At 35.0% G+C, this 24,485-nt stretch overlaps 1 long non-coding RNA gene across 1 annotated transcript; it reads left to right on the top strand.

Moving 5' to 3' along the window:
* Positions 1-2: 2 nt before the first annotated feature.
* Positions 3-23,905, top strand: LOC138704396 (uncharacterized). Its single transcript, XR_011333340.1, has 2 exons — positions 3-19,338; positions 19,373-23,905. It is a non-coding gene; the product is annotated as an uncharacterized lncRNA (long non-coding RNA).
* Positions 23,906-24,485: the final 580 nt, after the last annotated feature.

Genomic DNA, 24,485 nt, shown 5'->3' with positions numbered 1-24,485 from the left:
CCTAACACCAGCAATTTCCTCAAGAATTGCATTCTTGAGGCTGTTGATATCGGAGTCTACGAGTGTACACCTTAGCCTTCAGGTACCGCCACAAAAAGAAGTGTGGTGCAGTGAGGTCCGGGGATATGGAGGGCCATTGACTGTCACTGAACCTGGAGAGAAGTCTCCAGGGAAAGCAGCACGCAGCGTGTTCATTGAAAGATGTGCCGTGCGTGCTGTGGTTCCGTTGTGTTGAACCCATAGAGTCTCAGTGTTCCAGTTATGACGTGCAGGAAGAATGTTGTCAGCATGTGGTTGTAACGTTCGGAGTTGTCTGTCACCGCAGTACCATTATTGTCCTCAAAGTACAGGCCGATAATTCCTTGCACTACAATGGCACACCACACAACAACCTTAGGGCTGTGAAGTGGATGTTTGTGGATTTTGCATGGATTTTGAGGAGCCCAGTATCGTCAAATATCCGCCGAAACTCGTGCCGTATAGCCACAATTGACTTGCTTGACAAATACGCATCCTGTATTCCAGCAGGCAGAAACCGTTTTTCCGACATATTCTTTTAATTTAATGGGGTTTTGAGGACTTGCCAGCAGCATGGATAGCAGCATAGATATGAAAATTTGTAATATACAGTAGAACCTCTATTATCCATGGTAATGAAGGGGGTGGGCCGAACAGTTAATCGAAAAAATTGGATAATCCGTACCATAAAAGATTACATAATTTCCTCCATAGTCTTGTATTTAACATGCTAGATAGTGAATCACAAGTTCACTAATTTAAGTATCGTAGTGGACGGCCAGTTTTTAAGGAGCAAGAAAACTCCCTGTAATGGCTGGCTGTGGAAATATATAAATAGTGGAGGTCTCGTGTTTATATTTAAATACTTTATACACTTCAAACTCATATTCTGTTTGCACGATGAGCCATTGTTTTTCTTTCCCCAAACCACTGAATTATTTACGCTTTTTTCGATAACTTACTTAGCACAAGAAGATTTCTTTTGACACCCATAGAAGACATTTTATATAGAAGTTATACAGTACGACACAATTCGAACAGGATTTACCGTAGAGAAAAGGCTTGTAATAACACTCTCTAAAAAAATAACGTGGTAATACAATGTATAGTAGGCCTACTTCATATATTTCTGCAGAAAAAAGCGAGAGAAAGACAGACGGATAATCCACCAATCAGTTAATAGGATGACGGATAATCGGGATTCTACTGTACTGAGAAAATGTTTAAATATGTTTTCAGCAATTACCTTGTTTCTTCGGGCAGTATCAGGGGGGTTTCACATATTTCTGTTGCTGACATTTGCTGTGCATTTAAGTACAAGATTAATTCGTACCGGTACATTTCTACGTTGGATGGACCGACAAATCAAAGCTCAATTTGCAAAGTGCTTCACATAACGTCAAAACATGCGTGCCAATTTGTAATGAAGATCTGCAAGATGACTGTTGTATATGGCAATACTGATGTGCCTTACTTTTGAAACTTCCTTCATGATAATGATTCTCAGTAGATTGAAAAGATGAAAATAATTCAAACTGGTTTGACTATTTTGAGCAATATTGAGCCTTGAGAACAATATTATTGAATCAGTGTGGTGAAGGTAGGTCCTAATACTCACGGTGAAATACTTAATAATCCTATTATTAATCTCTTTTGAAGTCTGTCTTCGTTATGAAATACCCACAAACGATTAGTGTTCTAATGTCTGAATCAGTATTCATTTGTTTCGTGTACCAAACGCATTGGTTTGTCAGATTTCATGTTAATCTCTTCTGAAGTTTGATTTAATTTTGAATATACCCACAAACTAATGTCTAAATCAGTATTCATTTGTTTCATGTATCAAATACATTTCGTTCGTCACATTTTCTGAAATTATTTCTTTTTTATCACTTATATAGGCTACGGTATGTCTTATTTTCTTCATCTATGCACAGTCTTTTATTGTGTTGATGTATACAGTTTTCATAATGTAGTTGGATACATTATGTATTTATGTTTTCTAGGCATCATTATCTGGTTAATTTATTCTTCTCCATTTCTTCACTTCCTGTACTTTAGTTTCAAAATAGTATGAAATAGAGTGAAACAGATTTTATTTCTTCATAGTGCTTTAAAAGTTACAATTTTATTTAAATGAATATTGTTTTTGTTTTACAGTATTTTCTTTTGAGTGGCTAGCTGAACGTTGATTGCTCTTACATTTCCCATATGCATCAATGTATTAACAGACGTTTTTGTGAACTTTACATACTTGAAGAGATGTGGAAAATGACTACCTTAAAATAACCAAAGAATTTTTTTTGACCAAAAAGCTAGCTTTTCAGGTGACGTAAATAGAGAGAAAGATAGTTTTAATAATACAATGTTACTTTCAATTTTCTGGCTCACGCACTTCAGAAATATTTAAGAAAGCACAGAATTAATTATTTGCAACAACATGAAACTCAATCCCTGAATTTCACGTCAAAAGTAAGTTGGCTGGATAATATAAATTATTACTTAGCAGAATCTTGTAACTCAATAAAAGATTGGAGTATACCGTTATATTACAGTAAATAAGTGGTACAGTATATTAGAAGCATTGAAACTGTAGTATTGGTGTTATATCTCTATACAACGTCATTACTATTTTAGAAGTACATGGTTCAGGAAATTGTCACAGGCGTATTTTTTTCTATTTATAATTTCACTTTGAAAAAATTTGTGTGTACAACTAGAAATCTGTATCTCTTTGATTTAAACAGTAATTGACCCTTGTTTGAAGGATCATAATGTAACTTATTGAATACCCTTTCGAGTTTTAAAGTATCTACAAATTATGTCTTCGTGTTTTGACACATGGAAAATGTAAGACTCGAAACTTTGAGTGAACCACTGATTATATTTGTTTAGTCAACTTTTCAGAATTGAAAGAAGCAACTGTGTTCAAATTTAATTTTCAAACTTCATATCGTTTTCTTTTTTAAGTCATTGACAAAATAAGTACATCGTTGTCCACAAGGTAGCCTACATCAGTGTATTGGTTCTTACATGGCTGCTATATTAATATCGGCAGAAAACCATTTTGAGATTAGTAAATACACTATAAATAGCCCTAAAAATTTGACCTGGTGATGGTACGATAATGAAATGCTATGTTTATCAACAGTAGAGATGTAACAAAAATTAATACGTTTTTAATTTGTTTTTATGAACTGTTTTGTTCTATTTTGTTCTATCTGGGTTAATAATTTGTTCACATTTTGCTGTAAAATACAGTTTAAAAATGTATGGCAAGAATATTTGCCTAGTTGATATGGCATTTTCGAAGAATAGTATAATTTAAAGCGTTTAATATTATTATTTATTAAATTGTAAATACGGACATTTCTTTCAATTCTCCGAAAGTCGGTGAACCATTATTGAATGTGTTAAATTACAGATATATTAGTTTTGAAATGTTTATTTTATCAATATCTACAGTACTCCTCATTTGAAGGCAATAACCCACACAAGAGCTGTTGTTCAGGATTATGATAAAATTGTTTATTTAGATTGTAGTGTATGTAATGTAATGTGTGAATCACATTCTATAATATACCGTGTGTTTTTGCGAGTATATGACATAGAGATTTAATATTAGCACAAGAATCCTATGTATAAAAAGTAACTTCAATGGGTCAAGTTTAGAAATTAGCAGGCTTTGACAATTTGTAAAACAAGAGAACATCATTTATGGTTACTAAGTCAAAGCCTGATGTTCTTTTGTTTTACAAATTTTCAAAGTCTGATGCGAAACTTGTCCCACTGATTGAGTTATTTCTTCATTGTTTTTGTACATAAGTTTCTTATAGCAATGTCTTAAATTTGTGTGTTCTATGCTCAGAAAAACGCACGGTATAATTCTTTATTTGCTTGTTGGAGTGATCATGACTTTTTTATATTGAGATGACCCTAGTCAAGCGAGAATGCATACTGGTACATAATCTGGCCCAAAGGTCACACTTGTAAGGGTATGAATGTCAAGCCATTTAAGATACTAGCGAATTTTTTTAACTTGGTGTTGCTTATTGCACGTGATGCTGAAATAGTGGTGAAAGACCATTATTTTCAGACACGTTTGCTTACTGCTTATTGTTTTGAAAATTGATAAAAGCAGCTGGGAGAAAGATCGAGATTTCCTGTTGCCATAATTGCTGAAATGTGAATTTCATTTTGTGCAACATAAACTTTTCGTTATTACCTAAATAATTACTGTTTGATTGTGTACTTTCTTTTCGTTAGCATTATCAAATTTTCAGCCTGGTGTAGACTTCTCGAATTATTGGAGGGAAGCAAAAATGAGAAGGAATAGTAATTGATAACTGCTAATACTGCTATTAAATTTAAATCAGTATTTAAGGTGTGGGTAATGGAAAAGAACGAAGATGTATACCAAAATTTGAAATTATCAGAGGATAAAAATTAATAGTTACATTTCGGGTTCATTTAAGTTGGCACGACCTCAAGCTTCAGTTATTATGTGGGACAGTTGAAACTTTACTGTTTTACACTAAGTGAATGTTTCTTCATCTTTTTTGTAAAGTTTACATCCTCTGCTATTTCAAATAGGGAGGCTTCAGTAAGGCAGCAACATGGTGTCTTACCAATGCTACATTCATGTTGTGGACAAGTTTATAAATTTATTTTAATATATAAACGAAATAAACATTGAGCTTTCGTAAGCTCATAATATTTGACTGATACTCTTTTGTTTTGCACTTTCGTTTCTTCTTTCCCAGTATGACTGCAGCTTCACTTATTGTTAGTAATCCAACCGTGATGTTAGGAGCAGAACAAAATTCGTATCTAAGTGAACAATGCACTCTCCTCAGAATTTGATCTGAGAGTGTATTTGAATTGTAACACTAAGTGCAGTATGCACTGTTGTCTCGAGAGACGTAAGTAAACAAAGAAAATACGTGAGTAAGGAAAGAGTAAAACTACTTGAGCACATACGAGGGTCATTTCATAAATAATGTACAGGTTGGTAGACCTGTAAAGTAGATGACACAACACCAATGCAGGGTTGCCATACATACGACTATAGTCGTACGCATACGACTATTTTGACTAATTGTAGGCTACTAGGTACGACCAAACTCTATGTCGTACGCTATTTTGTAAGACTATTTTAATGAAGGAACAAAATTATTTTGGAAATACTGATCTATATTTAAAATAAAATCAAAGGTTAATTCGTCCCTTTCTAGAGAAGTTTTCTTCATTCAGTATGTTGTTGACTAATATGAAAAAAAAAATGCTTTAAAGGTATAAAAGATGTTTTGAAAATCCACATGTGGCTACGCTTGCCATGCAAGTCATAATTGGTCATCTGCAGCTCTAGGTTTCATTGTACTGCGCGGGTATGTCAAAGTAATACAAGTTCAGAGATCTGCTATCTTCCTTACATATTCTGCAATGGAAGTCTTTTATCAATGAAACAGTACCGCAGTAGGATTAAGGAGTCTAAGAATATTATAGCGGTGTTGGATTTGAGTAAACTGCAGGTGGATTAATTTGATGTAATTATCAGCTGAAGCATTGATTAATATTAGTTTAAATATCTCCGTCGCGCTGGCCAAACACAAGTTTCTGCTGACTTTCAGTATAATGATGTTTCTGACCAAGCGTCATCGTGCATGCTTTACGGAGTTGACAGTGTTGATAATGAAATGGTGATTTGTTTGAATGTTAAATGTCATTATGGATGTGAAAAATAATTAGTAATTTTCTTCATTTGAACAAAAATTTGCTGCTGTAATTATAAATAGGCCTATGAATCACTTTTTTTAGTGTATTGAAATATGTTTGTACATTCTATCTATAAAAATAGTAAGACGAGAAATGTACGACAATTTTATGTTGAAGTACGACATTTTCCATAAATTGATATGACGGTTATGTTTCCTTTATCTGGCAATCCTGCACCAATGAAAATTACGTCAGTTGCAGTTGAAGGATTGAGGAAGAAGCACACATGTTCGTTTTGTCCATGACATACTCTGTGTTTAAGTAAAGAGAGCTGGAAATAGAGCCTACACGTGTCTCGGGTACTGTGACGATTGAAGACCAAAGATTAAAACTTCACAGAAATCCACATTTCCACAGAGCTTTGAGTGGAGTTTGTGGTGAACTTACAGTGGACCGTAATACAGTTTCTCGTTGACTTACTCGTTTTCGTGATGGTCCTGTCAGCAAGTTTGCAATGTCCGACCATTTTGCTTCTGTTCAGCAGACAGACAGTGAGGGACTCATCATGCAGAAATTTTTCTCTTCTTCAAATTCTTTGTCAAAATGCGGAATACTGAATTCGGTGAAATCCCCGTAGCTTCTAAAAGTTCCTCACATGTCACTCGATGATCTTCTTGAAGAGCATCCTCCACAAGTTTCGCACTTTGTTGATGTTTTCGGCCTTCCTGGTCTTGCATCATCGTCTAAGCTGACACGAAAACGAGTAGCCAACGAGAAACTGTATAAGCTCACCACAAACTCTGCTCCACTGTGTATTTCTGTGAGATTTTGCCACATAAAGATTCGATCTTCGATCTCAATTGTCACAGTACCAGGGACACGTGTAGGCTTCATTTCTAGCTCTCCTTACCTGAACAAAGAGTATGCTATGGACGAAATGAACACACATGCTTCTTCTTCAATTCTTCAACTACAACTGACGTAATTGTAATTTTCATTGGTGTTGCGTCATCCACTTCTGTTCTGCCAGCGTGTGCATTATTTATGAAATGACCCTTATTGTATGTTGATATGAGGTTCGTTGCAACAAGCGGTTCATGGATCAGTTCATGTACGGTTCCTGTACCATCTTATGCACTTGCGCTAGTTCAGCAGCTGCTATGGGATTGAAACTGGACTGGACGCTGTTGGAACGCTTTCGCGGATCGTTATGTACCAAATCCAGAGATGCTATAACTGTGATCATCTTTGCTAAGAACGGGATGCTTAATTATTATCGTTTCGCAGCTAATTCTAATTGCTGAAAATAGAATTTCGATCATTTTCTATAAAAAGATGAAAAAAAATGTGGAAGGCAAGAATTCCAATAATTCAACGTCGTGTATTGGGGGACTTTCATCTAAAAATAGTTCTTTTTTTAATTATTAATGTATGTACGTTATTTATTATATTTTTAATCAAAGCTGCATTTTGAAATTGTAATTAACTGTTTCAATACCCAAATAATTCCCATTCCCTTTCTTTTTGGCGAAAACTTAAATTAAATCTCTAGTTTTATTATTCGTCTGCACTGTCACTTTTCATCTTTAACCTCATTGATGTGAACAGTCGATCATGTCTTTCTTCAGTATCCAGGAGACGTTGGTGAGCTCATGCGCGTCTTGCGTACTCTTCCGTACATGCCTCAATCCACGGACTATTTTTTACCGTTCCGAACCCGTGTCAAAAGCTTGTTGGAACGCCCGACTGCAGTACATGTTTCTGGTTCGGATTGTGTTGGAATGCTTATTTTGTACTGCGCATGCTCACGATGGTTACGGACGGTTCCTGACTGTTGTTGGAATGAACCTATGGAATTTTGAAGGACTGTAAGTTGCTACTTGCCAGTCATTTTTAGCTTTGCTGAGACCAAATGAAAATGACAGGTTGCAATTCAAATGTCATCGTCGTCGTCATCATCATCATCATCATCATCATCATCATCAACATCCCTCTCCCTTCAACTTATAAATGCCAGTCATCTGCTGTGGTCTGAGTCATTTCTTTGGATGCCGTTTCAGTCTTCTACGGTCTCTCTGAGTGTATGATAGAATTAGTTGTGGAATTATTTTTCAGTTATTTCTGTAATTTTAAATATTATTTATGTCTCAGTTGTCATTCTTGGCAGCAAAATGCGTCAGAGTTTAGCAGTAATAATTATAGAAAATTTTTTTCTTGCAAATTATTATTAATTTTGTTATTTATCTATTAGATGGAACATTACTTCCATAAAAGTATAGCGTATCATGATCTTTATGGATCCTATAGCTTATGATGTAATATATAACTTAACTAATACAGATTAATATTATTTCACATTTGGAATTTGTTCGGTTATACACATTAATAAGAAATACTTTTTTTTTTTTACATAGAATACGTCTTTGAAATCTGTCTCATTCCAGAGTCGGGTGTTACAAAATTAGTGATAATTTATAACAGCTATGAGTCAGTAACTAATCAGTCGATAGTAATAGGTGATGTCCAAAGTTATAAACAGGCTGCAGTGCACATGCGCAAGAAGTGCAAAGTGCTCAGGTGTGAGATAAACCAGAATTACGTCAGTGTGCGAATTTTGGGCATCCAAAATTCACGAACTATGTATCAGAGCTATATCTATGGCTAGGCAACAATAATAAACGTTGCTTAGCAATCATAATTTGTTTATCCACTCCATCAAAATGGCAGCACATATGATCAAAACTAAACGAAATGGCATGCTGAGCACTCAACTTCGGCAAAAAATAAATGCAGTCACTGAATTTAACCATTGTTTCATTTATCAACTCCTAGCCCCAAGACGTATTCTAAATTCAAATATATGCTTGCCTTCGTGAAGCAAGCTACCGTCAATGTTTTTTGCTAATTTTTTGTGGCATAAAGTTTCGCAGTGACTTCTGGTGTGACACATGCTTTGCATTTTAATCATTATGTGCTTGTTTTGCAAGATCTTTGCAGCTTCTTTTCTTTTAGTGTTTGTTTGATGCAATTTCAGCATTTTTAAGCACACTGTCTTGTTTTCCTCATTAGTGTGTCAGGCCTATTGGATCACACTGATCTGTATATTATCGTGACCAGCGATATTGTGGTTAGCATGCTGGTCATCGGATTCGAACCCGATGAAGCTGTGACTTCCTGTGAGCCCTGTCTGTGGCTGAAGCACTAGTGCGCCGGTCTTCCATCCAGGTGGACCGGGTTCGATCCCTGGCCAGGTCGTGATGGAATTTGTGGTGAATATAGCAGATGTTGCAGACGGTTTTTCTCGGGGTACTCTCGTTTCTGTATCATTCTACCAACACATCCACTTTCCCCACATTTCGTCTATCATCTGCACTAGCAAAAATAGGCTGTGGTAGTACGGGTTTTCAATGCTGATCAGTAGGGAGCGGATTTTTATGTGCTAAAAAATTTAAATATATTTATTTTTTATGTGCTAAAAAGTACGAAAATATTTGCTAAAAATATGACAAAAATACCTTACTTAGCTTGAAAATAAAAAAGTTACTAGGTACTCACCAACCACACTTCAGTATCTGTTGCTAGTAGTTGGCCGAGAATTGCGTGAACGACAAAGGTCATCTCCAAATTCTCCATCACAAATGCATGCCGATTATCTCTGAACAACGAGTTATACTGTGAAAACAAATGTTGGGTTATCTGAGAGCGCTGATTTGCACTTACTGATTTACCACACGGTTGGCAAAATAACACTTTTCCGTCGGTAGTAAAAACGTTTTTAAATTCATCTACATATTGCTGAAGACGCGATCTTAAACTCGATTTGATTTTAGGCATCTTAAGGGGATAATAGACACACATCTTCACGTAAATGTTTCTAGTATAGCTACTGACTGACAATGTCGGAGAAAAGCTTCCTATAGTGACGTCACTACATCTACAATACGCAGCTTATGCTTATGGCCCGATAACAGGGAATCACAACAAGATGTAGGCCTATTGTCTTAGTTGATAGGTATGAGCGAGAGGCGAGAGATTTGTTTAAATTAAATAATGTTCATACCCGAGCACTTATCTGTTGTGTTTCACAAACAAAGCGTGGAATGAAATCATCTTCAGCAACAATAAACATTCCTACTGTTATGTGTTGCAAGATCTCTCCTCCTTGTCCATGTTAATTTATTCTCTAATAATAACACTGATATGCTGCCTAGCAGTTCTCAGAACTTGAGGCGATACTATTATAAAAATGTATCACGGATACACCACACAGCGCTTAGAAACACGAAGCAACCAAGAATTCTTAAAAAGATAACGTACTTCTGAGTGATATAATTGATTTAGTTTTAAAATATTTAAAAGTTCTTGTAAAAAATTATTTAAGTAAAAAAACTCCAAGATTTATTTGTTTATAATAGATTTCCTGAAAATATGTATATACATAATTTTTTTGTGAAAATATGTGTTTTTATGTGAAATAAAATTCGGGTTTTAAACTTGAAACTTCATGTTCGGAATTTTTAACTTTGTTAATTGTGTTTTATCACACGCAAAAAAAAATATTTAATTATATAGGCATCCGCTCCCTACTGATCAGGCAGGGCTTGGGGCTCCGGACCTCTGGGGCTTACCAGACTGCTCGTGTGCGGACAGGGACTGAGATGGGATGGCCCACCTGTCAGTGTCAGTGTCAGTTTCATGAATACCACGCAGGCCACCTGTTGGGCTTGGACACCATCGCATATTTAGGCTGCACAGTGGATCAAAGCCAGTGGCGGTTCCTCGGAGGAGGGAAGGGAGGAACGTCCTCCTCACGTTTTATTCTTTTGAAAATAAATACCAAATGGAATATAACTTATGTCTTGAAATGATGAAGATTCGATCTTTTTAAGTTCACAGCTATAAGAGAAACTCGGTTGATCGAGTTTTAAACGACGCGCGCTCATGTGCTGTAGAAAACTGTGAGAAAGATGCGAGATTGTCTGTGTGGAGGAAAGGCACTCCATTCCTCCTCTACTGCAGTTAACACACACAGACAACAGCGCACTAGCGGCCAGAGAAAGAAGCAGAGTTTTAAAGCAAGTAAATGAACGGAGAGGGAGGAGATCCTCCTCTGAATCAGCACATGGATGGGCGGGAAATAGAAACGACTGGTCGTGCAGCAAGCTCGCTACCGCTGCCATCTAACGATGCTGCATTCAACCACGCCATAACACATCTAGGAGGAGACACAACAAAAACAGTTTTAACGCAACGCTATGAAAGACACCATGTAAACTTTTTTTTAATTATAAATCAAAAATATTATTCATTGCACTTTATATAGGCTACTATTCATGGTTTGAAACTTTCGTGGCTATTTGAAAGTTAAAGTCGGGTTAATGTAAAACAAAGAGGAAGTAGTTCTACGTAGTTGGCCCCTGAAATTCACTTCTATTCATTGTATATTAGACAGGGCAACAGCCAAGTTGTCAGTTTTGTACAAATATATTTGAAATTGAAAGTAGGTACTCCAAACTATATTATTTTAACATAAAAAATTAATCGGCCATTGGCAGCTTTGAATAATAATGATAGTATGACTTTACAAGAACTGACATTCTTCAAAAGCATGTGATACTGAACTTGTAAAATGTACATGTGGCAACACAGACCACGTGGGTGGGTGCAGTGTTCTCGCTTTCCTCAGGTTATTTCCCATTTCCATTTCCGTAAAACGGTTCCGGTTACGTGTTAGTAGCTAGTCTCTTCCAACACGTGTGATGCTGTAGTATGCTCTAAAAATGCTGCGAGGTTGTGAATTTCTTTGTAATTGTTAATTTGTGCAATTATTCAACAATGAATGGAAGTGAAAACATAATATATTTTGGAAAATTTAGGAAACTCAGTTTACAAGAACAGATTATTGCTATACAGAAGGGAAGGCCAACCCCAACACTACTTGGTCTTACATGTGTGCATGTTGGCTAATTTGTAGCATGTTTCATTCAAGAAAGTGTCATTTCCTCCTCTTAAGAAATATGCAGGAGCCGCCACTGATCAAAGCATGTTGAAGTGTATGGACCCTTCCCTTGTCCAGCCAGGCAGGCTTACTCTGGGAGGAAAGCAAAGCTGTGTGTCATACATTTACGTATATAAAGGAACTCTGACTCTGATAGAAGGCTACGGGCAAAATTTATCAGCCATTTCTTGCCTACTTTTGATGCTGAATAACCTCTACAGTTGGAAATGTCTTTAAATAAAATGCTAAACTACGCTGCTCTGTATTTATTAGTTGATTCTAGGTTGTTGTTCTTTGTCTTTATTCACATTATTATTATTATTATTATTATTATTATTATTATTTTACAGCTGCACATGTACAAATGTTTGTTGACATTTTTAATTTGTTAGTTTAAAATATAAAACACTACATTTTCATTGTAGAAATAAAGGTGTATTTTATAAATAATACTGCAAGATTTCTTAAATGTCACCAACATCTTCAATGTTGTGCTCTATTCAGTCAAATAAAAATGTTATAACGATAGATTCTGAATTCTGAATAATAATATATCATTCAGTTAAATTATATAATTTGTAATAAAATAATGCAATAAAGATGAATTATTGCACTTCAGAAATTTGTAGACTACTCACTTGCTGGAAGGAATTTGTTGGGCGTGTTTGGATATCGCTCACATGTGAACATTTCCGAATTGATAATCCTATTGCACTTGGAGTGCATTATTTCATTGTAGTGTTCTAAACTGAACCTGGAAATTAAATGAATAGCTCTGTAACTTAAATAAACTATGAAGAACATATCTGGTAGATTCAGTATTTCCCCAATCTCATCCAATATGTTCTTTTTTCGTATTACATTACTTCAATCTTAATTTGATAAATTGTAAAGCTCTTCATACTGTTGGACTAACAAAATAAGCTTCATTTATACCTTCAATATTACCGCAATTGGAGACCTTGCAATCAACATAATTATCATGACTAGGGAGCGGATTTTTATGTGCTAAAAAATTTAAATATATTTATTTTTTATGTGCTAAAAAGTACGAAAATATTGCTAAAAATTAAAAAAATATTTTGTTTTAAATATGACAAAAATACCTTACTTAGCTTGAAAAAAAAAAATGTTACTAGGTACTCACCAACCACACTTGAGTGCTAGTAGTTGGCCGAGAATTGCAGTGAACAACAGAGGTCATCTCCAAATTCTCCATCACAAATGCATGCCGATTATCTATGAACAACGACTTGTACTGTGGAAACGATCTTTCCACATCACAGGACGTCAGACGTGCATATTTAAAAAGAGGAATGTCACAAACACCGTCAATTTCACCTACTGGCACACCCTCCAATACTTGAGCAACTTGGACATTTTTTCCCAAACACATTCTGGAATTTGTCCCTTAGTACTTGTACTTCTGAACCTGGTAGTGAGTCTAGTTTAATTTCCACGGCATGCACCTCCCTATTTCAGACAACAGCTTTTTGGATGTTTCAAGTTTTTTTTATGGTGTCACACAAAAAGCTTAAATTTGCTAATAGGAAAGCCAAATCGTTTTTTAAACTACCATCTTTCAGTATATCTTGAAGGATATCGATTGACGAAGCCTGATAACAAGGAATCACAACAAGATATATTGCCTTACTTGATGGGCATGAGCGAGAGGCGAGAGATTTGTTTAAATTATATAATGTTCATACCCGAGCTCTTATCTGTTGTGTTTCACAAACAAAGCGTGGAATGAAATCATCTTCAGCAACAATAAACATTCCTAATTATGTGTTGCAAGATCTCTCCTCCTTGTCCATGTTAATTTATTCTCTAATAATAACACTGATATGCTGCCTAGCAGTTCTCAGAACTTGAGGCGATACTATTACAAAAATGGATCACGGATACACCACACAGCGCTTAGAAACACGAAGCAACCAAGAATTCTTAAAAAGATAACTTACTTCTGAGAGATATAATTGATTTAGTTTTAAAATATTTAAAAGTTCTTGTAAAAAGATTATTTAAGTAAAAAATCTCCTAGATTTATGTATTTATAATACATTTCCTGAAAATATGTATTTACGGATTTTTTTGTGAAAATACGTGTTTTTATGTGAAATAAAATTCGGGTTTTAAACTTGAAACTTCATGTTCGGAATGTTTAACTTTGTTAATTGTGTTTTATCACACGCAAAAAAACTATTTAATTACGTAAGAATCCGCTCCTTAATCATGACATTCTTTATTTTCATCATGGCTCGTACGGAAATCTGTTTAGAATTGTCTGGCCAGAATTGTGGATGGAATCCAGTTGTGCAGGCAGAAGCGATATGGCCAACTGGGTGATGCTTCATTTGAATAGTGCAAAGAATGAAAATCCGAATGTGCCAAATGAATCCGTTCCAGTAATTGAGAGCGTACTTTGAAGGTTCATACAGACAAGTAGAGCAATGATGACCAAGTTATGATCACAGATTACAGGAGTCTTGATCACGACAAAGTTTAGCGCATTTTTCTGGAGTGTAGGGCCAGATTAATTGATGAAATGGTTTCTAAGAAGTTTGTTTTATGTTGTATCGTGACTGAGTTTGCTGTCGAAACATATAGTCAGGGTGGAAATTAATGGGAGGGATAGGGGGGGATTTCCTCCCCTCTTGAAAAGTTACCCCTTTCTCAGAAATTCATATTAACATCCCTACCAGGGATAACTTTTATCCCCCCTCACAAAATATAATTAATGTAATATGAGTATAGACCCTACTTTCGAGACCGATGGAGAAGAATTCTTAAGGAAGCCGAGGCCCGATTTGGGCTGTAGCACTATGGATGATGATGATGATGATAGATCCTACTTTAAAACAAAGAAAATAATATTGATGTATTATCATCACCGGCAAGCTGACAACAATCAATAACTTAGGAATTACACATCTTATCTTAAGCCTGCTCATGGATATAATTATTATTATGATCAAGATGCAAGACAAGCAACTCGGTGCGACCAAGCGTTGAGCCGTATCGAATGAGGATAACAGTAATTTTATGTATGGTGTTCTTGTGTAGGATTTTATTCCCCTCTCATCAGAAGTCTTAATTCGCACCCTACATATAGTATAAATTTTCACTTGGAGAATAATTCCTATGCAGGTCTCTTAGTATTGAACATATATTGATTTTTCTAAAAAATAAGGACATTTGTTTTGTAAATCTTACATACTGGTAGTAAGAATACATGCCAATTATGAAATTATGCATTCTTGCTCATGTCGTGGTGTGGGAAATTGCATTCATTTCGTGTTTTTTGTGTGTTCAGTTACAAATTCTGTGCAACAATTTATCTTCTTGAAGTGTCTTTGATTATTCTGATGTTCAGTATTTTTTTTATATTTTAGTACAATAGAAGCCAGATATAGCACAGTATGAAATACTGCAGATTCTGGTATAATGCAGTGAAGAATATGTCCCCTGAGAGAACAATACCATTATTAGTTTATTAGCAACGTTCTGAGTTGCATAGAACGATTCTGTATTCTACAATTTGTCACTAAATCTATCTCGAGTTGAGAGGGAGCCCCATGCCATTCCTAGCATCCTAAAATTGGAATTCCACATTTCTCAATATTTTGATTCCGAACAGTTTGTGAAGTACAGGGAATTCCTAGCTGTTTAAAGCAGCTAAGTACAAAATAAAGAGTTAACTCTGCTGCAACTGATGTTGGTAATTCTCTCAGGAGACTCCTTCACATAGATTTCTTGTTTTTAGGCTCCCGTCACTAGCAACCCTACATTCACATAGTATTGAGTCTTGAGTTCAGTGCACGTGTGATGTCTCAGAAAAGAAAGTTTTTTAGTGAGTCACAAACACAAAATAATTGTGTGAAGAACAGTGTAAAAGGCAGTGGGAAGTGCGTCCCAGAAGGAACAATTAGAAGACAGACGACATAAAAGCTTAAATTCAGAATTTTGTCACTCTACAGGTCACCCTTTGATATAACGCGTTTAAGGTACAGGGTGGGGTGAATTATGTCTCCCAAAAGCCATGTTATATCGGGCTTCTATTGTATTTACTTATGCGGTGTATCCATAAAGTTCTTTAAGATGTTTCTTAAATGTGTTTGGCTAGACATGTTTGCCATTCTGTGACTTGCAGTAAGCTCTAAAGTTTTTTTTTTTAACTTATGTCGACTATGTTTGGAGGTTGCTGTGGTTGTGTCTAGATCAGTGGTGACCAAAACTCGAGCTGCAGTGATTACATGCGACAGACAGCCTATGAAGTAAGCAGACGGAGGAAAGGTACTTGGCATGAAAACTACAACCAGTGGTGGTTCCTGTACTAACATCTTGATCAATCCCGCGGATAAATATCTCAGTCTTTGGTGTATCAGTAATGTCTTGCTGTCATCAAGAGCCAGTGAATAATATACGATTTTTCTTGCTTCTTTTTTAACCTTTCTCTTGAATATAATCAGGAATTTTCTAAATTCTTCTCTCGATATTTGGTCGAGAAATTCGTAGTTTTTCAAAATTAAAAACTTATTGTGGACAAGTTATTTAAACTATTTTAATCATTACTCTTTTGAAAAATTCTGTTCTATTAAAAGGCTTTACAGCACGAGATATTTCAAACCCCATTAGGTAGCTGACTTCCTTACATTTATTTATGTCTTCTTTCTCTTCCTGGCTATGATTTAAGACATGTCAATTCCTGGTGTTTAACAGTTTGTTGGCACATAATATTGAATCAGTTTTTTTACAATATTATTATTAAATTAATAACTTAAATAGTTACCCTTATCTAAAGATTAAGAAGATTAAAATTGAGATGAAACCTAATAATTTTATCCTTCTAGGGAGAAGATCTAAAAATATCAATATTCATGCACGTGCAGAAGAATTATAGAAACACATACTTAGTGGTCGGTAATAATAATAATAATAATAATAATAATACATTATTCAGCGTGGCAATTAATGTTTCTATATACTCCTAATTGAACTGTTGAGCAAAGTAAACGTATTACATTTTGTCCAACAGAACAACAACAAAGATCTCTTTCTCATTCTTTATGAAACTGCCTCTTACTGCTTGTAGAGACAGAGTTTGTAGAGCGACATGATACCACCACTGCTTGCCTTCAGTACGTGAGTGAAACACACAGCAATGTACAGGAAACTCCTCGTACCCGTTTGAATGTCTGTGATTACACGATGTAATCACGACACCTGCTTTGGTCACCGCTGGTCTAGATTGAAGATTCAGTCTCAGTGGTGATTATGGATTTTGAGGCAGAGAAATTGCTAAGTGCAGCTTCCATTAGATGAAATAAAGGCACTGGCATGTTTCTGCTGCTGGGAATAATGTTTACGTTTTTTAAATTTAGTATTTTCCGTGTTTATATTTATGTTATTCTATTCTACACTTCTGCAATTTTGTAATTATATTAAAGGAGGAGGAAAAATTACTTCCTGATCAAAACAGATTCTCTGAATACTTGAAATTTGTTTGTTAACACCTTCTTTAAAAATAATCATTGATATAAAGAACTAGAAACTGGCGTGATGGCTGAGTGGTTGCGCACTGGGGAGTCATGAGTTCAAATCCCGGTTGATCCAACCTGAGAGTCTGGATTCAAATCTTGGTTGATCCACCCTGATAAAGATTTACAACTTGTCAAACCCTTGGTCCAGGCAACACAGAGTTCCACTGTGAGATCCCAACATTCTCCATCGGCATTCATTATGAGTAAAATGTAGACTTACCACTGCAGTGCACTCTGGATAGTCTTCAATGAATCAAGTGTTCTATGCTTCAGCATTAGCAACAGCTAAGAAAAAGCATGCTCTTAGAGTGGGGACGAATAATGACATTGTAAAAAAATGTGGACATGCCATTACCGTCATGCTAACTGTAGTAATCCATTTTGAATCTTGCGTACACTACTTTTAACACTTGAATATAAGTAACTGATTAACTAGCGGACTTACTCGTGTTAATTATGTAAGTCTGTGCGGCTTACAGCTGTTTCGGTGCTTCATCAGACCATCCTCAGAGCCTACTAGATCTCGGTGTCATCTCGAATATGCTGCATTCAGGACAATGGTACACAGATTACTCAACATACCCATGAGCCAACAACACTACAATGAAGAAGTGAACACAATCAAATACATAACACAAGAAAACGGTTACAACCCAAACATAATAGACAACATCATAAGGAAGACAAAACAAAAACTTAACAAACACAAAAACACGCAAAACACAGCACAAACACAAGAACACAAGAAATACATCACACTAACATATGAAAACAAAAGCACACATAAGATCGCATCTTCATTCAGAAAGCAGAAATACAACATAGCGTACAGAACAGAAAACACACTACAAAGACATCTCAACACACAAACAACACAAACAAATAAATACGACCTCACAGGTGTATACAAACTCACATGTAATAGTTGCGACAAATTCTACATTGGACAGACAGGCAGATCATTCGAAACACGCTACAAAGAACACATTAAAGCAATAACCAGAGGACACAATACATCTACATACGCCGATCACATAACCAATGCTAACCATACATACAATAACATATGCAGATATGGAAATCCTACACATACAACCCAAGAACCAAAAACTCAACACACTAGAACAATACGAAATATACAGACACACTAAAACACACCCTGATCAAATTCTCAACACACAGATCAATTTCAGTACACACACACACTATTTGACTCCACTTTTCAACACTTTTCAACAATCAAACGCACCCACATAACAGGCAGAGAAGTTCGAGATGACGCCGAGATCTAGTAGGCTCTGAGGATGGTGTGATGAAGCACCGAAACAGCTGTAAGCCGCACAGACTTACATAATTAACATGAGTAAGTCGCTAGTTAATTACTAACTGTAGTATCCGAGGCTCATAGGTTCATGTCCTGTTGAAGGCCATTGGCTTCCTCTGGGAGGAAAATTATCTCTCACAGTAAATCACTTCATTCATGAAGACAAAGAATTTCTTTTATTCTCTGTTGTTTTAAACATGGGAGAATCATGTCCATAAATAAATTACATTTATAATTCTGAACTTAGAATTATATAAAAAAATAAATGGGTCTCTTCATTGGCAGCCTCACATCCGCTTACTGAACTATCACGGCTGTCTCACAGAAGTACAGGAAGGTAGCTGAAATAACTTAAAAGGCAGCAGTCACAACTCTACAACCTTTGAGCATTGTATAACTTGGCTTTGGTATACTTACCAGTAATTTTACATCATTAACTTCTATCCGAAATATTATAATAGGTAATAACACAAGAGTTGCCATCTTGTCAGTACACACGTATTTCACGAGTGTGAGTGAATTATCCAGAAGTCTCATTATATATGCATAAGACTATTGAGCGAATAACATGTAACATCATAATACCGAGAGATTTATTTCTTCTAACTTCCCTCAATTAAGAGATTATATTATAAATTAAGATATTTAATACTTACATTTGCTAGCATGGTCATCACGTAATATCATGGCCCACTGTATTGTTAAGGAAACAATGAAAATATTTAACATATGAACATCAGGTGCGACAAGATATTTAAAAAAAATGCGCATCAGGTGCGACAAGACGCAGTTGTTAGTTGGCTTTGACTGGTTAAAACTCAATAGATTCTTACACTCGATTGGAGCAAAATATTAATTAAAATTTGGGTCCCCGAAATGTATCTTTTCCTTATCAGGCAAGGCTTTTTTTTAGAAATTATAAACATAAAACATAAAAGGAATATTAACGACTGAATTATTCACCAAGAATTACTTAATAAACATAAAGGGATTAGAAAAATCAAATATATTAAAAACTTTAACATTGCAACATACTTCTTATATTACATTGCACACCCAATAATAATAAAACTTTGAAATAACTTAAATAATTAAGTTAAAAAGCTTTAGAGAAAAGTATATGTTTTGAAAGCATAAGAAAGAAGTTAAAATCTTCTATTAACTTTACTTAAATTAATACACTAATCCAACAACAAAAATAAATAAGTCCTAATACCCAAAAAAAAAATAAATAAATAAATAATTTAATGACAATGGTAAAAGTCCCTTTCAAGCCAAATATATCTGTAGAATGAATAATTTAAAATTAAACAATTAAAGGTCTTGGCTAGAAAATGTTCACTATAACTTCAGCTAAGCTTACTGTTACAGCTTGTGGTGATGTTTAGTTTCGTTTCCTGATGTGATTGTAGTCTGTTCTGACTAGCCCTAGTGTAAGAGAAGTAAAAGCTTCGAGCATTTTACTATAAGTCAAAAAAAGGCGCACATGTCTAAGAACTACACCATACAAAAGCTCTGTAGTAACTTTGTGGTCACTGCATTTGTAAAAGCATGGCCCTAAACCTGAATATGTATGTAATGAAATGTTTCTTTCTTATCAGAAACAAATTTCAGTATATAGGTAACTCAATTCTCTGTTGGTATTTGTGCAGAAATGGAAATCCATGTTGTTCCTTATGTACAGTATTGTTAAATTCCATTGATATGATATTATTTATTTGTGCTTGCATGGTGCCACACCTGGATAATCATTGTTGGCATCAGCTCTCGGGGTTCCCATGGTTACTTGCTCTGTAGCAATTATTTGCCTTGCAGACCTCATAGAAGATGGTGCAGTACATAAATTTCCAGTCCTTACTCATGATTGAGAGTTATGGGGCAATTGTGGAATAGGGAAAATGGGAGTACCCCGACAATACCTGCCTTAAACTTGTCTTTGTCGACCAGGAACTCTGCTTTTACTTCCAAGGATTTGAACTCGGTGCACCATGGCATTCTACATTGTATATACGGAAATATGACGAGCATAATTGCTAATCTTCTTGGATATTTAAAATTCATCTTTGAAGTTAATGGCATTTTAGTTTGGTTTTTCAGAATTCCAGTCGCAGAGCTGGTAGAGCTTTGGCTGGATCATTAAGAAATTATGAATCTGTGTACTTATTCCAACATTAAGAAATGAGGGAAAGCTTTCTTTGCTTTTACAAGGCACAATAATCATCATCAAAGCAGAAACTTATTCACAATGATTGTCATAATTTGAACCTCTAGAAAATATGCTCTATTATGCAGGAAGGGAAATCAATTGTTCAAGATGGACTTTTACGTAACGATGGAAATTTAAATTTGGTCGTGTGCTTATAGAAATTATAGGGAAGGAGAGAATGTGTCTTTGTGTTGTATCATAAAAGTTGCCCTGAATGTTAAATTTCTCTTTGCTATAGCTTGAAATAAGTAAATGTTTGTTTTGAAGCTACGTAGATCCATTTAACACTGACTAAGAATTCCCTCTTTCTCCTTCTTCTTCTTCTTCTTCTTCTTCTTCTTCTTCTTCTTCTTCTTCTTCTTCTTTTTCCACTACTGCTGCTGCACTTCAAGGTTGCACATTTGATCTTTCTGGGTTCACAGGTGATTTAATAAATTACCCAGACATGTCCTCATGTCACTTATCTCTTTTGTGTTGTAACACTAAATCGTTTTACTTAACCTACTATTTTTCATTCTCAGCAATTGTTCTGTTCATTTGTTGCGATATTCTATTATTTACTTAATGACGAATTTCCTTGCTTATTTTTGGTTACTTATTCTCATTTTACCTTCGTTGTTTCTCTTTTATAAGTAATGTTATGCTCATGTGCTGTTTCTTCCAGGATATACTGCAGCCTATTGGTTTTTGTTACATACGCCCACATATTTTCTACTTCCTTGTCTGTAGTTTCACAAAACCATATCTTGCAGATGTGAAGTCTCAGTCGAGACTACCAGTGGAGACATCTATCTGCAAAGCAGGTTATTTCATAATGAAAATAATATCTTTTCGATAAATCTTACATGTCAGGGTTATTTTATGGGTTGTGAACTCTGCCAGTGTCTCTCTCTCAGCTCTATTTACATTCCAGAGGAATCTAGTACTGAGCATTTTATTGTCTCTTAGAAGCCTATTTCCCTCCACTAGTTTTGAACCTGCGAACTTCGGATGTAATTTTTTTTTCTCTTCCGTAGGTACATTAACTCTTTCATTCTAGAATCCAGCTTCTTCATCTTCTCTTTGTCTGTCACATCCTTTGTCGTAAGTTTTGGACTCTCTCTCTGGTGTCTTCAGTTCGTATTCTTCTGTGTATTGTCTTCCCTACTTTTTATACACTTGTTTGTATGTAGGATTTGCTGTGTCCCTGTGGATCTGACTTTCCCTCCACTAAATGTAGGCTATTACAAGGTCTGATCGCTGCTTTCTAAGTACAGAATTTTAGTTCCTGTGCATGAATTTGTTTTTCCATAATAAATCTTCAAGACAGCCAGACACTGAATTCTTTATTTGAGTTGTCTCTTCCTTCTTCAGCTCCCATAGGTTGTTAAAACTCATGATTTCCTGTTTATTCTTAATTTTTTACCTTCGCTTACTAATTCTGTCGGCTACTTCAGTTTAATGTTATATTCCTGGCATCTGATCTAATGAAAAGGGTGATATCCACTATAGGAAAAACATTTACTTCCATCACGATGAACACATGCATCTGAAGAGGTTCGTTGTTAACCTTCTCAAGATGACAAGATCCATAATTTTGATTACTGAGAAGTTATGTCACAGTGCCATATGATAGTAATAAATGGTGAGAGGAAATCCAGATAGATACTCTGGGCTTGAAAGTTGTAATATATTGATATTTTCAATGTCATCACGTGAAGTGAAAGTATGGTTAAATATTTAGATTACAGAGAGGTCCCTTCATAGAAATCTATACTGATATATTAAAAAACATGTTCTAAGAAAAAAATAATATGTGTCCTTAATAATGGCCCTTCACGGCCTTAAATAAGAAATAGGTGCTTTTTGGGTTAAATTGTGACTCTGAAATCACTCTTTGAGTAGTGACTTCTCAATTACAGAAAGTTATATATAGGTAATGTAGTTGATTAAGTTTCAACCAAATATTGGTGTCTCTGTGCCTGATGATACGGTGGACTGTGTGTGGTGTGGATGTTGGCAGCACTTCAGCGTGCTTCTGTCCATGTTGTGAGTGTTTGTGCGTTATTCTGCTGTTGGATCATGTCTGCATAGACTCGCTTTTTTTTTTTGCAGCTGATCTCACTCATGTGTATGTGTGTGTGTGTGTGCGAATGTAGATCAATATAATGTAAATAACATTTTTCAAATGAGATAATGTACAGAATACTGAAGTATGGTATTTAAACCAGTATTGCCGTGAAATCTTAAATAAAAACTCGTTGCAGTTGTTGCCATCTTTTTTATGGTAGCTGCTGCTCTATTCTCAATTGTTTGTGATAATGCTGAAATATCCCCAAAAACCTCTGTTAGCAGTCATTTAGTGTACATACAGATCTCTTGTTAGTGCAAAATAAGAGTTCCAGATGGAGTCATTTTGTCTAGAAAAGGGGATTTGTTACTGTGTGGATGAAAGCTAAATAGTTGTTCGACTATTTTCCTGTACCAGAATTTAGATATATTCTTGTTTCAATCTAAATACAGTTCTACACTTTAAAATGTAAGAGACAGTTGAATGGTACACTTTCTTTTGTCATGTATTAAATAGGGTTACCAATTTGCAGAGGTAAGAACTTGGGATATTTCTTGCAAGGCAGGGACATTTGGCAAATTATAAATGTAAACAGTCTGTGACTTTTTTGTGGTTTAATTAGAAACAATGACTGACTGTTGAAAGTAAGGTTAATGTAAAAATATGCTAGTTTTTTTAATAATGGTAATTAAAATAAAAGCGAGAATCGAAGAACTATTCAGAATGATGTTAGAAATGTTCTGAGTTCCAATAACTAATGAAGACGTAATGATAAGAGATTATTTCTTTTTTTATGTCTTTAGACAATTGGAAACCCTACGTCTGTGCTTTACAGATCCAATAAGTTATTATTCTAGTTGAAGTGAAGTATGTGTGATTGAATGGACAATCATGGAAGCTTGAAATGAAGAGACATATACAGCAAGAATCAACAGAAGATTTATTTAATTTTATTTGAAAAAAAATGTTTAATAGTTATAACTGGCAACATTATGGTTTTTAAGACATTTAATTTATTATCTTTTCCTTAATAAAGTATATGAAAATACAAGAGGTGTACCTGATTTTGGGGTAACAATATTGAACTAGTGTTTATACTTTATGGTGTAGTCTTTACTAATTTATTTTATAGTAAGTTATACATAACATTTTGTCCTCCTTTTAAAATATGAATATGAAAACTAACATAAATTGGTGCCTGGCTCAAAATTTAAATTTTTCTGTGTAATACATTTGGTGTAATATCAGTAATTCTCCCAAATTGAATTTACTTCATATTTTTTCTCATGCAGAGTGAATATAATTTAAGGGTATTGACATATTTTCAAATAGAATTCAGATTAATTAAATTATATTGTAAAATAATTATACCAGACAAATTTTATTTATTAAAAATGGTTTACTCCTTATAGTACTTGGCGTTTCTAATACTATTATTATTATTATTATTATTATTATTATTATTATTATTATTATTATTATTATTAGTATTATTAGGCTTATTTATACACACTTTAGCATCCAACGTTGGAGTAGTTTTTCTATTCCACATCTGTAGAAATCTCGTGATTTTGAGTTAAAGAAGTCGTCAAACCATGTTCTGAGTGCATTTTCATCCGGAAAGGAAGTTC

This window comes from Periplaneta americana, chromosome 8, assembly GCF_040183065.1.
Source record: "Periplaneta americana isolate PAMFEO1 chromosome 8, P.americana_PAMFEO1_priV1, whole genome shotgun sequence".
Classification (NCBI taxonomy): Eukaryota; Metazoa; Arthropoda; class Insecta; order Blattodea; family Blattidae; genus Periplaneta; species Periplaneta americana.
This window is presented reverse-complemented; position numbering and strand designations above follow the sequence as displayed.